This window comes from Micromys minutus (assembly GCF_963924665.1).
Source record: "Micromys minutus genome assembly, chromosome: 7".
Classification (NCBI taxonomy): domain Eukaryota; kingdom Metazoa; phylum Chordata; class Mammalia; order Rodentia; family Muridae; genus Micromys; species Micromys minutus.
In genome coordinates, this window is record NC_137976.1 from 50,530,921 (window position 1) to 50,544,504 (window position 13,584).

The 13,584-nt window shown below is 37.3% G+C and overlaps 1 protein-coding gene across 7 annotated transcripts in view; it reads right to left on the reverse strand.

Moving 5' to 3' along the window:
* The window catches only part of ZBTB20 (zinc finger and BTB domain containing 20), a 687,690-nt gene that overhangs the window by 306,189 nt on the left and 367,917 nt on the right, over positions 1 to 13,584 (reverse strand). For all 7 annotated transcript variants that reach the window (XM_080919186.1, XM_080919183.1, XM_080919189.1 and 4 more), the window contains one exon: positions 12,771 to 12,818. The gene's annotated coding sequence lies outside the window, so the exon portion shown is untranslated. The remainder of the gene's footprint in view (positions 1 to 12,770; positions 12,819 to 13,584) is intronic.

A 13,584-nucleotide genomic window follows, 5' to 3' on the forward strand; every position in this document is an offset into this window, starting at 1 on the left:
CACAGGTGATCAGCATACTTATAATCCTTACTTCTTGGTAGAAAAATCAGCCAGAGACAAAGTGTCAGGAAATCCCAAAGCTAGCCAGCAGCCATGCATTGCATTTTGTTGATTAGCATCCTCAGAGCTGCATTTCTGTCTTTACACCTCATCAGGGTGAAAGGCTGTTAAAGATGAAGGTGTAAACAAAGTTCCAAGCACATGGTTTGGTACAAAGTCGGCCTTTCAGTGAATGCCACTTCCTATTTTATTCTTATCAAATCCCATAACAACAGAATAATATATATTATTGTATATTTCAGTTTTGAAGGTTTTAGATTTTACATTTTCAAAGAAGAATGAATGGAGATTGTAAAAGCCCAAGGCCAGGAATAGTGTGTCTCTAAGACATGTCAGAAGTTACACATGTGAAGTCTTAACCACATGTGTCTCAGTAGGAATTAAACTAGGATGACAAAACTAGACATGCTAACATCATGGAGAAAGCTCAAGAGGCCTCAGCCCTTAGCAAAGAACTGCAGGTAACTTAGGAACGCTGAGAGTGGGAGATAGTCTTTCCAATGGAAGGATGTTCAAGTTGTGGAATACCAAAGAGTCAGCCCTGAAAACATGCATATAAAAGTAATGTTATACAGACTGAGAAGGTTGTAATCATGAGTGTTTATGAACACACACACACACACACACACACACACACACACACACACACACTCACGCCCACACACAAATATGTGTAACAAAAATCAAAAAAGAAGTTATGAATTTGAAAGACAGTAAACATGGGAGAATTTGCCAGGAGAAAACGTGGAATTATATTAATCTCAATTTTTTAAAAGGCAGTAAATGTGCAGCGCAATAAATCTCTGTAATACAATGTTGGATATTTTTCCACTATAGATATAAACCAGAAAGGTACTATATAAAGGTATGCACAGATTAAAAAAAAAAAACAGAAATGGTGTATATACACAGGAAAAGTATAATGGTATCTAAAAAATTGAAAGTAAGATTATTTGTGGATGATTTTTATTTTTATTTTTTATTATCCTCTTGTAGTTTAATATATACACATAAATTATTTTCAAATGAAAAAGTAAAAATGAGTAGGTATGGTACATCGCATTCCTATTTTAGAGACAATAATATTGAGGACAAGAGCAGTAGAAATTGTAATTTTCCCCTTATTTAGTGATAGAGCATGAATAGAAACTAATGCTTTCATTTTTAATTAGTGTGTTTTCTGACCTCCACTTCTCTTCAGTTGTTACGATAATGGAGAGATTCAAAAGGAAGCAGGAAGGAAGCCACAGAGGTAGCCAGAAATGCACAGACTGAAAGTGTGCTGCCCGCCTCTACTGAGGAGTCTATGTGGCTTCAGGCTCACAGCGCTCTCATTCCGGCTTCCGAGTCCACTCAGTTATACACAGTAGGCTGTAACAGCACCTCCAGTCTTCACTTGCTCTACGAAATGGAACATTATCTGTATACCACATGATTTACTGGGACCCCCAGCAGAGGATGTGGTCATGTATGGGTCTAGTGCACATCTCTACCTGTTGGCACTAAGTTTAGTGAAATAATTTGACTTGGTTAATGAAATATTAAGCTACATTAAATGAACAGAGACTTAAGATTCTTTTGTAGGGACCAAATTCTAAAATTGTCAATGGTTTATTGTCCCAATAATAATTGTCTTAAAAGTGAAACTTGTTTTTCATGAAAGGGTATAGTTAACAAAGCACATCATGTCCTTCTGCACTAATCTACGACCAAAATAAGCCACTGGGAGAGCCCTGGGTCCCATTTCTGGAGCAGTTCTTACCCTCCATCTTTGATGAGGCCTAGGAGGATGCATGTAGTATCAAGTAAGAATCTTGATGACCACACCTGATTCTCTCTACTCTGCTGCCATTTGCACTCCCAGCCCTTTCAGTGCTTCCTGAAGAGTAGATTCTGCTGTGTGGAGAGGCAGACAAGGTCAAGCTTAGATGTCTGTTTGCAGACACCAAGACTTCGCCATGTGTCATTTTCATGGCTTCATGAAATTTCAGCAGTCCTCAGAAACCCACTGAATTGACTTGTACTTCAAATACTGAGAGACTAACTACCAACTGACTGGATTGACAACCATCTTTCATCCATATGTATAAAAAAATATTTAGGTTCTCACACAGTTTCATTAGTTTGCCCAGAGTTAATTACACTTCCTAGGTTGTAATCTAAAATACATTGTTTCATTTACGAGGAAATATAAGAAAACAAGCATCTAAGTATAGCTTTAGTATAATAACAGCCCCATGTTTTATATAGATATCCTTCAGGATTTTGTAACGCCATAACCATACAGAGGTGAGCATAGGGTTTAATCTAGTTTTGTGAAACAGACCATGAATTGGCAATAAGTCACTGGCTGAAGTAGAGAGGTCTTGTAAATCAATGGTTACAAACCAACAAACCCGAGTACACAGCTCATTTTGGGTCTCTGCTAAAGAATAGTCTGAAACAAGGACTGTTGTATATGAGTAATCTGCATGATGGTTTCAGAAGGCAGGAGTGACTGAGGCTAAATCAGAGAAGAGGAGAAAGTCATAGTGAAGGTAGGTTAGCAAGACCACTAGGGTCTAAATGGGATAAGTTACTCCAGAAACATCAAGACTTGTACACAGTGCCTCTATTGGTGTCCACATAAAAGAAATTGGCATTAAGTTTTATTCCAATTTTTTTTTCATCGTAGTTGTCTCAGGCTCAAGTGTAGAATGGGCTTACCAATCTCTTCTAGCATTGCAAAGTATCTTGGGTGTAGTGATTTGAATGAAAATGGCCTCATTGGATCATATATTTGGATACTTGGTCCTCAACTGATAGAACGGTTTTCAAAGATTAGGTGTGGCCTTGTTGGAGTCTGTTTCTCCCTAGGGGTGGGGTTTGCTGTTTCCAAAGACTCATACTATTCTCTGTGCTCTCTCTATCTCTTGGCTGTGGACTAAGATGTGAGCTTTCTGCTGTTTATTTGCTGTTCCATCTTAAACTCTAATCCTCTCAAAACAAAACCAAATGAAATGCTTCTTTTACAAATGCCTTAGCTCACTATATTTTATCATAGCAATAAGAAAAGAACTAAGATAGTGAGGAAAAGTGTCTTGCGTACACTTTGGCTAGGAGCCTAGGCTTTTGAGAGAAATTGTGCAAGTTAGAAGCGAACCTGGGCATAATAGCAGACAAAGATGACATACTAGCCTTTAAAACAGGCTGAGACACTGGTGTGATAGTGGGACAAATGTTATTGGAGTCACCCATCACTCTTGTTACATTTATGGTCTACTCAATGAGATGAAACCCATACCTGACACTGTCAATAATGGCCTGAAAATAAACAAATTATTATTGTTTTGCTAAATATGATAACAGTAAAATGAGTTCCAAACACTTAACCACAGAACCCCTATCAAAAAAGCTTTTTCTTGCAGCACATGGGAATTAACATAAAGAACAAGAGAATCCAGAATGCCCAGCCCTAAATGGGAAGTCTATAGCAAAGTCTTCTTCTCAAACTTCATGGATCTAAGTGGTAGAGGGATGGCAAGTTTGTGGGAGCCAAAGTTGATGGATGACTTCAAGAAAACATTGGGTTTTTTTTGTTGTTGTTTTGTTTTATTTTTTTTTAGACATAACTGGGAAAATACACAAACTCACAAACTGTGAGTGCATATAGCTCAAGGTCAAAGCAGACAAAAATCTATCATGGAGGAGAGGAGGTGGGCACGAAGTCCTCTTCAACACACAGTTAGCTGAAGCAGCTCTTGGTGCTTGATTGCTCCTGGGAAAGAAAAGCCTATATTCTTCAATGGAGAGATACCTGGTATATTAACTACCTTCCAGGGCAGGTCCCATGCCCAAGAATAATTGGCCAACACAAACTAGACTCAAAGGGAGAGGGTTAGGGAATGACAAGTAGAAGGGGGAGGGGGAAAGACTATGAAGTTGGGTGGGGAGAAAGGTGGGGAAGGATCTGGTTGAAGGTAGGAAAGGAAGATAAATGTCAAAAAACACCATATGAAATAATGCAGGCACATAACACACATTGTGACCTGGCACTCTTAAAAATGGCTCTGAAAGTCATACAGTGATCTATACTCAACTCTACTCCATATGGTGCTCTAAATTCTTCAAGGTGACACATCTTAGAGTAAATCCCAAATTCTTCAGCTAAGAAATACAGTTCTCATTATTTTCTTGAGAACCATTCCTTATTATCATATAGAATGATATGTGTTGATCCTTCTGTGCGTGTGAGAAATGTTAGACCAATTTTTTGAAAAATAAGAAAAACATGGTGGTATTTTATATCACCTTGCCAAGATGTACTGAAAATTTTCCTGACATTTTGAATTCATGGCAATATGCTTTTGAGTTAATATTTTCATACAGTTTTATTAAAGTGGAAGACAATTTAAAGTTTAAGGGTTAGATCTAAATGTATTAAGCTTGAAGGTTTTAGACGTAAATGAGTGCTTTATAAAAAGTTATTGAGGTATGTAAGCTTCCAGAAGAGTTTTCTCACTACTGATGATCTCTGCTTCAGATAAACTCTGCTTAGGCAGCTTTATAAGGTGGGGATTCAATTTATTACACAACTGACCAGGTAGCAGAGGGCTTTGCTGGAACATACTGGTTAGGTTTTTGTGATAAATACATTGTGTTTTTAGAATAGTTGAGAAACCAATCATTCCTGTATTATAATGTATAAAGGAAATGACTGTGTCCTTAATCTCTAAAACTACAGTTACAGTCCCTTACACAGACACATGTGGCTTTTCCTTGACAGTGAGTAGGCAACTCTTAAGAAAATAAGTTTCAAAATAGAACCCACCCACCAGCATTTTCCATCCCGAGACACTAAACTTTATTGCAAAGAAACAAAATGTTACTATTTACAAAAGCTCTTTTCATCTTATATCCTGTCTTTTCTCTTGTGCATTTTCTTTTTTTCCCCTTTCTCCTTGTTCCTTTACCTACTTCATTCTACCCATTTGCTCTCATTTCCTAATGCCTCCTACCCCTATTATTCTAAAATCTGTTCATCCTGTAACAGGCTTCGCCAGTGGAAAAGAAAAGGCCCTAGACAAAGCCCTGGTCTGAGACAAGGCCCTCCAGAGGGTGGTGAATGGTGACGGGGTACAGCCTGTGGGCTGAGAATGTGAACCACTCTGGAGGCTCTTCCCCGGAAAGCCATTAGCTTCAGCATGCTTGATAGCTGTATCAAGCCTTGTGATTTCAAAGCTTTCATGGCTGACAAGGACTTGCTAATTTCAAACTTTCTAACCAATTACAATCACAAAGAACTCAGGACAATAATCAGTGAGCAAAATGAAACTGCTCTGGGAAGCAGCCTCTGCAGGTTTCACTCTTGAGGCTTGGCAGCCACTGTGCAGCTGGGACTCTGCTTCAGCAAGTAAATAAAAATACACCATAAAATACAAACACACACAATGGATTCCACTTGCTGTTGTTCCTAGTAGTGGGGTATGTAGAAACCCTGTCCTGCATTCAGCCCATTAATTTCTGATGGTGTTAATTAAAAACTTTTGATGCTGGCATGAATGGAAAATACCTCAAACAGTGTTTCCTTTATTGAAGGCCTAAATTCTAAGTCTTGGATTATTAGGTTAAGCTCTGTCAGCAGTGAGACCAACAGAAATGCTTTTCATACCATCTGCCTTGACCAAGAAGAATAGTAATGGTGATAATAAATAAATCAGTAAAAAGGAGGAAGAAGAGAAACTATTTAGGTTGAAACTCCGTATTTCAACTCACTGTTGATTAAGGTCCCTGAATACAGAACAAATAGTTAAGAAAAATAAAAGTGTGTATGGGGGGGGAGATTTTTCCAAATTCATACAAAACATTCAAATCACCCCATGTTCTAGGACTTGAACCTTTTATATTTTAAAATGTGAAAGCTGCTTAAAATAAGTGATCAGCTGCTATGAAAGTTCTCTCCTCTTCTTTCACAGTTGAAAAAAGAGTGCCTACAATGGTATATCCAACTGATTTTGTGGCTTAAGAAACTGAATATAATTATTGAGGACTAGTATTTCCTGCTTCAGACTAAGGTGGGATGGAGTAAGTGGAACTGAGGGGCTGAGTCATCACCCATTCACTGTGAGATGGGGAAAACATTTCTGAATGCTTAATCTATGCTGCAGATTAAGGGCGATTTCTTTATCCTCAAAACCCTGGGCAGCCTTGGGAACTGAGAGAGCACATCAGAGGACACCATGAGGAATTCTTTGCTGTAGCCTAGCAAATAGCACCCAGCCCCTCTATCCAATGCCCTGCGAAATATGAACAAACCCCTGCGATATTTGGATTCGTTTTTTTCATGTTTGTGTCTAATTTTGTTAAAGAATAGTTCCCTCCCTTGTGATGGATGGGTACTGGTAGTTTTGAGTACATGTAGTGAGGACCCTAAAATGTCATTTCACAACAATCCTACTTTCTTTGTACCTTACTATGTCCAGAGACTATCACTTTTTCCATTTCCTACTGTGTTTGTTCACACGGCTTGTGAAATCAACTGGTTCCTTAAAAGACCACAAAACTTTTGTCTTTTGTCACCACAGGCTACAGTGCCTACTCTTGTTTTGATTACCATAGCTTTAAAAAGGATGGTGTTCCATACAAAAAGCTAACCATTGGGGGGTGTCTTTTTTTCCCTCCCTGATGTCAGCCTTCCCTGGCCTCAGCAGCTCAGACAGTGTGCAAAATTGACCCACCCAATCTGATGTGACAAGATGGTGAACCTTTAGGAAACTCAGCAGCAGCGACACAAAGGCCTTACAGTAAGGCATGAGCAAGGGATGCCCCAACTAATACCCCGACTAATAGACCTGAAGCTCCATAAGAGAAATAGCTCTGAGGGAACCACAGGAATCCGTTTGCTCACAAAATCTATGAATTTTACTCTAAGTAAATTGATAGGTGATGTTGCCTACAAAGGGCTAGTAAATGCAAATTAACTAACAGATATATAGCAAACGAAAGCATTTAGAGATGATTTTCAGCTGAAATGATTTCTTTTCCTAGAGACCAAGTTTTTGTTAAACTTAATCCTGACTCTCTTCCCTCTCCAGCAGTAGAAACATCTGGTCGGTTTTAGATTCCCCTTGGATTTCCAACTTCAAAGGGAATTATAAAGAATAACAAATTCATGTACCGGCAGTTAAAAAAAAAAAAAAAGCCTAGAGCAGCAGGAGAGAATGGTAAAATTGTCCTTATTTGACTGTTAGTGACAGGCACCACAGGCAGAACTATGAGAAAAGACAAAGGAAAGATCACCTGTTGACAACCAGAGTTCCTGCAGGCACTAAATGGGCCATACAAATCTATCCAGAGGTGTTTTTGTTGTTGTTGTTGTTTTATACTGAAATGAATAAAATAGTATTTAATATATAAAATGAATTGGAACAAAAGAATGATTCACTTTCTCTAACAAAATCTTCATTGAAACAATAACAAATAAATCAATATAAATCTATCAAAAAGAAGACTTGGAGACAATCTTAGAGACCCCTAGGCCTTTGAATTTTGATTTAATTTTGAGAAGCTGAATTTTTATTCTAGAGTGGGCAGGATAAGCCAACCTAGAAATAAATTCAGCTCTAACAGACCATAGATTCATTTAAATATTCAGATTGAAAACTCTCCAATGGCCTGAAAAGTATCTGGTATTTTGTCCTTTTGCTTCTGGGCACTCACTATGTGTGAAGACTGACCAGATACTGAAGTCGTGTTAGTAGAACAGGGTTTGAAAGAACCGTGATATTTGTAATTGTAATACAATTAACATGATACATTTGACAATGCATAATAACTATGGAATTATTTCTCTCTATCATTTTCCTGGCAAAACTGAAGCACACTTCCTAGAGTCTTGATGCAGCCAAACAGGAGAGAATAGGAACATCTAGAGAAATGCATTTCTGCCATTGCAATTATCTTTATAAACAGCCTTCCCTTGTTTTATGTGCAGTGTCTACAGCAACAGAAAAACAAAGACATGATTAACTAATCAACTTGTTTGTGGACAAAGAAAGAAACATAGTTATGGGCTAAAATGTCTTTAAATAATTAATTACAAGAGTCCTTACACTTACTATTGAAAGGTTACAAGATCTCCATGCCACAAATACATTAGATGGACTCAGAGAGGCTATCAAATACACAGAAAACGAACTGATGACATACATCACTAAAATCCAGAAAGATTTCTACAGTGGAGGCCAGAGCTCATAGAAGCTTCTGATGGGAGCCTAGAGGGACCCTCTGAAACAGTTTCCAGATGGATGACCATTTCTAAAACCATCACCTGTCCAAACTGTAGTCCACGAGAAGAGTGGGGAATCCTCTTCGCACTCCAGTGTGAAAGGGTTGAGATGATGTGATCATCTCCTTGGCACCTGCCTTTAGCATGGATTTCACTCCTTTCTCTTAGTGAGGGAATAACATAATTTTTACCCTCCTGGCAACTGCACACAATTACATAATATATGTTCAATAAAATCTTCCCAGAAAAAAAAGGCCAGTTTCATGGAATAGAGAGACCTGGAAATCTAAATAAACCCTTCTACCTCCTTTGGCTATAATGATCAGCATCTTCAGGCTTGAAAATCTTGTCATGATGCAAGGTACTTACAAAGGATTCCCTGCCTCAAAATAAGGAGAATCATTCAACTACAATCATGAGCTTAGTTCAGAGTAAGAGGTAGAAAGTGTGGATTGCTACTTTACTCTTGAATGTTGTTTTGTAGCAGTGGGACATAGAAGGTCACAAATACAACAGAAGTGATCCAATACCAGGACACAAAATGCCCCACATAAAGAAGAAACACTAGCTATTTTTCAAGGCTTTTTGGAACAGAACTTTTATCAGGCTCAGGTGATGATACTACTGATCTGTTAGGAGTCTGACTTCTGAGATGGCTTCAGCTACTCTTTTTCTAGAAGAAAATACTATCACTGTTTCTGATAGTAATTATTATAGTTGTGAACATGATGAAGTTTCGGTAGATAACTTGAGTACATGGTGTAATACACAAACCAGAAAAAATCATGGTTTCTCTTTCTAAGAAATGTACTTTATAGTTCAAGTTTATGACAGGAACATAATACACCATGACTTGTAAGGATAAGATGTAAATGAATGACCATGATGTGCCATTAGTATTCAGATAATGATGGGAAAGTGTGTTGCTATAAAATATGGATACTTTGTAGCTTTAAAATAATACAATTGCTTGCTCCTACCTTGTCATACCTGCCTGAATTCCATGGCACTGGGGCACATTTTGTCTCTTTAGCTGATATATTAATGGTGGTGATGCCAACCCATAGTAGAGGAAAATAAATGTTTAGAAGACAGATGGAAAGAGAAGTGATGAAAAGAGGAAAAAAATTGTATTGTTTACACATGCGGAGGAGCAGTTTCTACAGATGTTCTGTTTGATCGAATAATTTATTGCTTGTATTATTACTTTCTTTTTTCCCGTGTGTTTTTCCTGCCAGCTTTGGCTGAAAATATTTTGTATGTGTCCATCCTGTAAGCCACAAGATTTTTTTCTAGAGATTTAGTGTAGTGGAGAAATTTTTTATTTCTTCTCGAAGGGTTAGGCACCATCAATATTCTAGCTACTCACTTTCAAGGCCAATGGAAACTGCGCCAAAAATTAAATAGGCCAGAGGAACACATAAATTCAGTTTCTACGGATGCAGTGTGTACTTGCTCACAATCTGAATATCTGATGAGTGCAAAACACCTGTTGGATAACACACCACCACTGAACAGTCTCTGGCTTTAGATTCAAAGACAGTAAGTAAGAAAAGAAAATTTGCAAACAGGTATTGCACACAAAGCTCAAGCCAACAGATCACTCTGAATGTATAGAGAGCTCTTTTGTGAAAGTTGTGGCCTATCTATGGAGAAGTGGCTTGTAGATGTTTCTCCAGATCTCTGGGACAACCAGAGTAATAAACATAGGCATTGCTCAGATGCAAAGCTGTATATATAAAATTATATAACATACACCCTTTCAGATGTAAGAGTTCCATATAATATCAGATGCTTTCCTGCTTTCAAAAAAGCCTTAAAAATCTATAAATATTGGAACAGAGTACTAGGTTTGGTTTAAGTAGTTTGATTTGCTCTATATAGTATGGGCTTAAGGCAGTTAGCATAGAGCTCTAAGTTGTCAGAGGATGAACTTTTTCTTTTACTTCAGATAAACAACTCTATATAAGACATTGATATGTTCAATAGTAATGATCATTAATATTGTATAAGTCTGCCATGTAAGTTATCATCCTGAAATTAAGTTAAGTAAAAAGATCCTAAAGAAAACCATTTGCCCCAGAAGCCTATCTAACTGTTAGAACAGTCTCTTCTTCAACCAAATGGCCCTTTGGCTTGCAGGTGTGCCTGAGGATGCTACAATACAAGCTGAGGAGATTTTCCCAATCAATTGCTACATATGAGAAGGCAGGAGGCCAAGACACTAAGAAGAGAAACAGTATTCCATATAATGATGAGAATTATTTTTCTGAAACTTTTTGAAACATTAACATGTAAAAGCATCCTAATGAACCAGAAATATTAGCTAATTAATTAACTGCCATGATAGCTGAGGTTTGCTTCAAAATAACAAGGCACTGCAGTGGGAAACTGATAGTCCACGACTTAAGCACTGAATAAGCTAGATGATGAGTACACAGGAGCTCATTGCAGTAATTTGCCTACATTCATGGATTTGAAAAATTTCACAAAATAATCTTAAAAATATATACTTCATTTGAACTTTCAATCATTTATCCATTGTTTACTGACTGATTCTTTCATTGTTCCTAAGCAAGAGATTACGGAAATGGAAAAAAGTAAAATATAATGATTCTGTGGACATTTTCATTATAGGAATAGTTTTTATTTATTTAGAATGTCTATAAAGACTTTGTAACTCAATGCAAAATTCTTAAGTTCAATTTTATAAGAGGAACAAAAATTATAAAGGAATTCTGAGTACAGCATATTCAAAAAGTATGTTCTCAGGAGAATGTAAGAGTTAGAACATATCAAACAGTTATTAATGGTTAGATTTAAATTATAGAAATAATTATTTTAATTTTTCTTCATTTTGCTTCTATGTATTTTACAAATTATTTTTAACGAACATGTATCATTTTAAAATGAAATAAATATTTGTTCATCAGTAGGCAAGATGTGGCCCCTTCCCTAGAAGTTCTGTTTACTAAAACAGAGAAACTGAAAACACATAGCATGGCCTGAAACTTTATACCGCCCAATATCTTCACACCTGAAAGTGAAATACACCCAAAGGCAAACCCATCAATACATATTGTATCTGATCATATAGGCAGAAAACACTTGGGAGGAATATGCTTTTTTGCAAGTCAGCAAGAGTATAGAATTCTGGCTTTTCTGTGCTGATAGCAGTTTGTGAGGAATGCTAAGGGAGAGCACATTAAAGTCAACAAGGAGCCTATCCCATGTGCCTCAAGGTTCACACTGACAGCAGGTTTATTCTGGCAGGTAAAGCAGGCGAGCTGGGTGAGGAAAGAGTAACAGTCTTAACGCTGATGCCTTCAGTGGCAAGCTGGATGAGCTCAGGAACAGAGAAGGACTGGCAACAGAATTAGGAACAAAGAACAGTGACAATTATGGATTATGTGCAATAAGCATGGAAATTCCCCACAGAAAGCTCTTTCTCACCCTAAGAGATGATTTTCTTCATTTAGTGCACATTCATATGAAGTGATGTCAAGAGTGTAACTTTAAAGGTTTGGATGACTATGCTGTTTATGACTAAACAAGCCTTGAGAGCCAGGCAGAAGAGAACTAGAAGCCAAGTGAGGTGCTCCTTCCCTCCCTCTCCTCCTGGAGTACATTTGTCATTACAATTTACTGCAGGCCAAAGTTTTGCAAATTCAGCTGTTCCAGGCAGTCTCCTACTTAATGATGGTCCCCTATCATACCTTCCCATCCTGCCTTGCTCTCCTTCAGACACCTAGTACGAAGCCTGTTCAATGACTCAATGCTACCCCTCTAGAAACTTCTCATGGTGTCAACAGAAGACAAGAAGTCAAACTCTAAATCTATCTTTACATGATCTTTGAGCTATGAATTTTCAGATATGGACATATTTATTCATATCTCAACAGGTTGTTCTCCTTTCCTCTTGTGGATATGTGCAAGGGTGGCTATGTCTGTTTTTAAGATTCAAAAGAAGCAAATATATTTCAGGTTTACAAAATATTGTATAATACAAACCAGAAGTTCAAAGAGACATAAAGTGGGTTTGAAAGACTTTCCGTGTGTTTTCCTGATGTTGAAATGGCTGCATTTTCCATAGAAAACACCAGTAGCTATCTTCACTCTATGGCTATTCCTGTCTCTTCAGAAGTTCTTTAGAATAATTTATCTCTGGAAAGACTTCCAAAAAAGTCCTTTAATACTTCTACCCATGTTTACTAAAGTCATTCAAAATGTTTACCAATATTGTGATATGGTTCTTATTTTTCTATATTTAATCATTATCAAAATAAATTCTGTTCAAAATCTAATCTTGTAGTGGTAAATTCACTACAGCCCTTAGATTTACTTCTTCCTTGTCTGGAGTTGCTAAATTTGGTATAAATACATCTTATTTCTTTGGACTTCAAAAGTTTGGTTTGCAACTGAGAGACAATGAAATCGTACTTACCAGCCAGGAAGGTTGTATAAAATATTCAATTGCTGACGATCAAACAATCTGAAATGGGAAAGGATACCATAAATGTTGATAGGTATTTTACCTAATATATAACTACATGCTGATCACAGAAAAGAATGCACGTGTCCCTCCCATGGCACCCTGGCTCCTTGATAATAGGAAGTAAAAGATGTTTCCTTTGGGAATAAAAGCACAATTAGAGCCTCCTGACAGGTAACTTGGTGACTGACTGAATATTTAACTTGCTGATCACTAACCAGATGCAGCCAGTAATAAATGATCTGCTAACTCTTTATACAATACACTCTGTGTTAAGAAAGTTCAGTTTCACAGTTAATTATTGTGATCTGATTAAAAAATAATCAAACTTCTGGGAACCACAAAGATTTGCAATTCTGTTTGAATTTTACTGTACTTTTCATTAAACATTTTATTAAAAAAAAGCAAACTGGGCTTTCCTTGCTTTGGGCTGTTTGTTGTTCATGTTCTGGACATGAAGTCTTGTGGCAGTGATGGGAAAACAAGAGATGGACTGTGTACGCCGGCTTTCGTGACACGTCATTAGTGTACTGGCCGTACTCTCCCTCTGGACTATGAATCAATGTATGGTGTTATAATCCATGAAAGGTAAAAGAAGCAGAAATGGGAACCAAAACCTTCAAAACTTTCATGCTAAGTCACAAAATAATAGATTGTGGAACAAACAAGTCTTCAATTGTTACATAATCTACATTTTAGAAACTGCTATCCCAATAGTGCACATCTATTAATATTTTTACATGGTGTTTCTTATCAATTTCCCTAA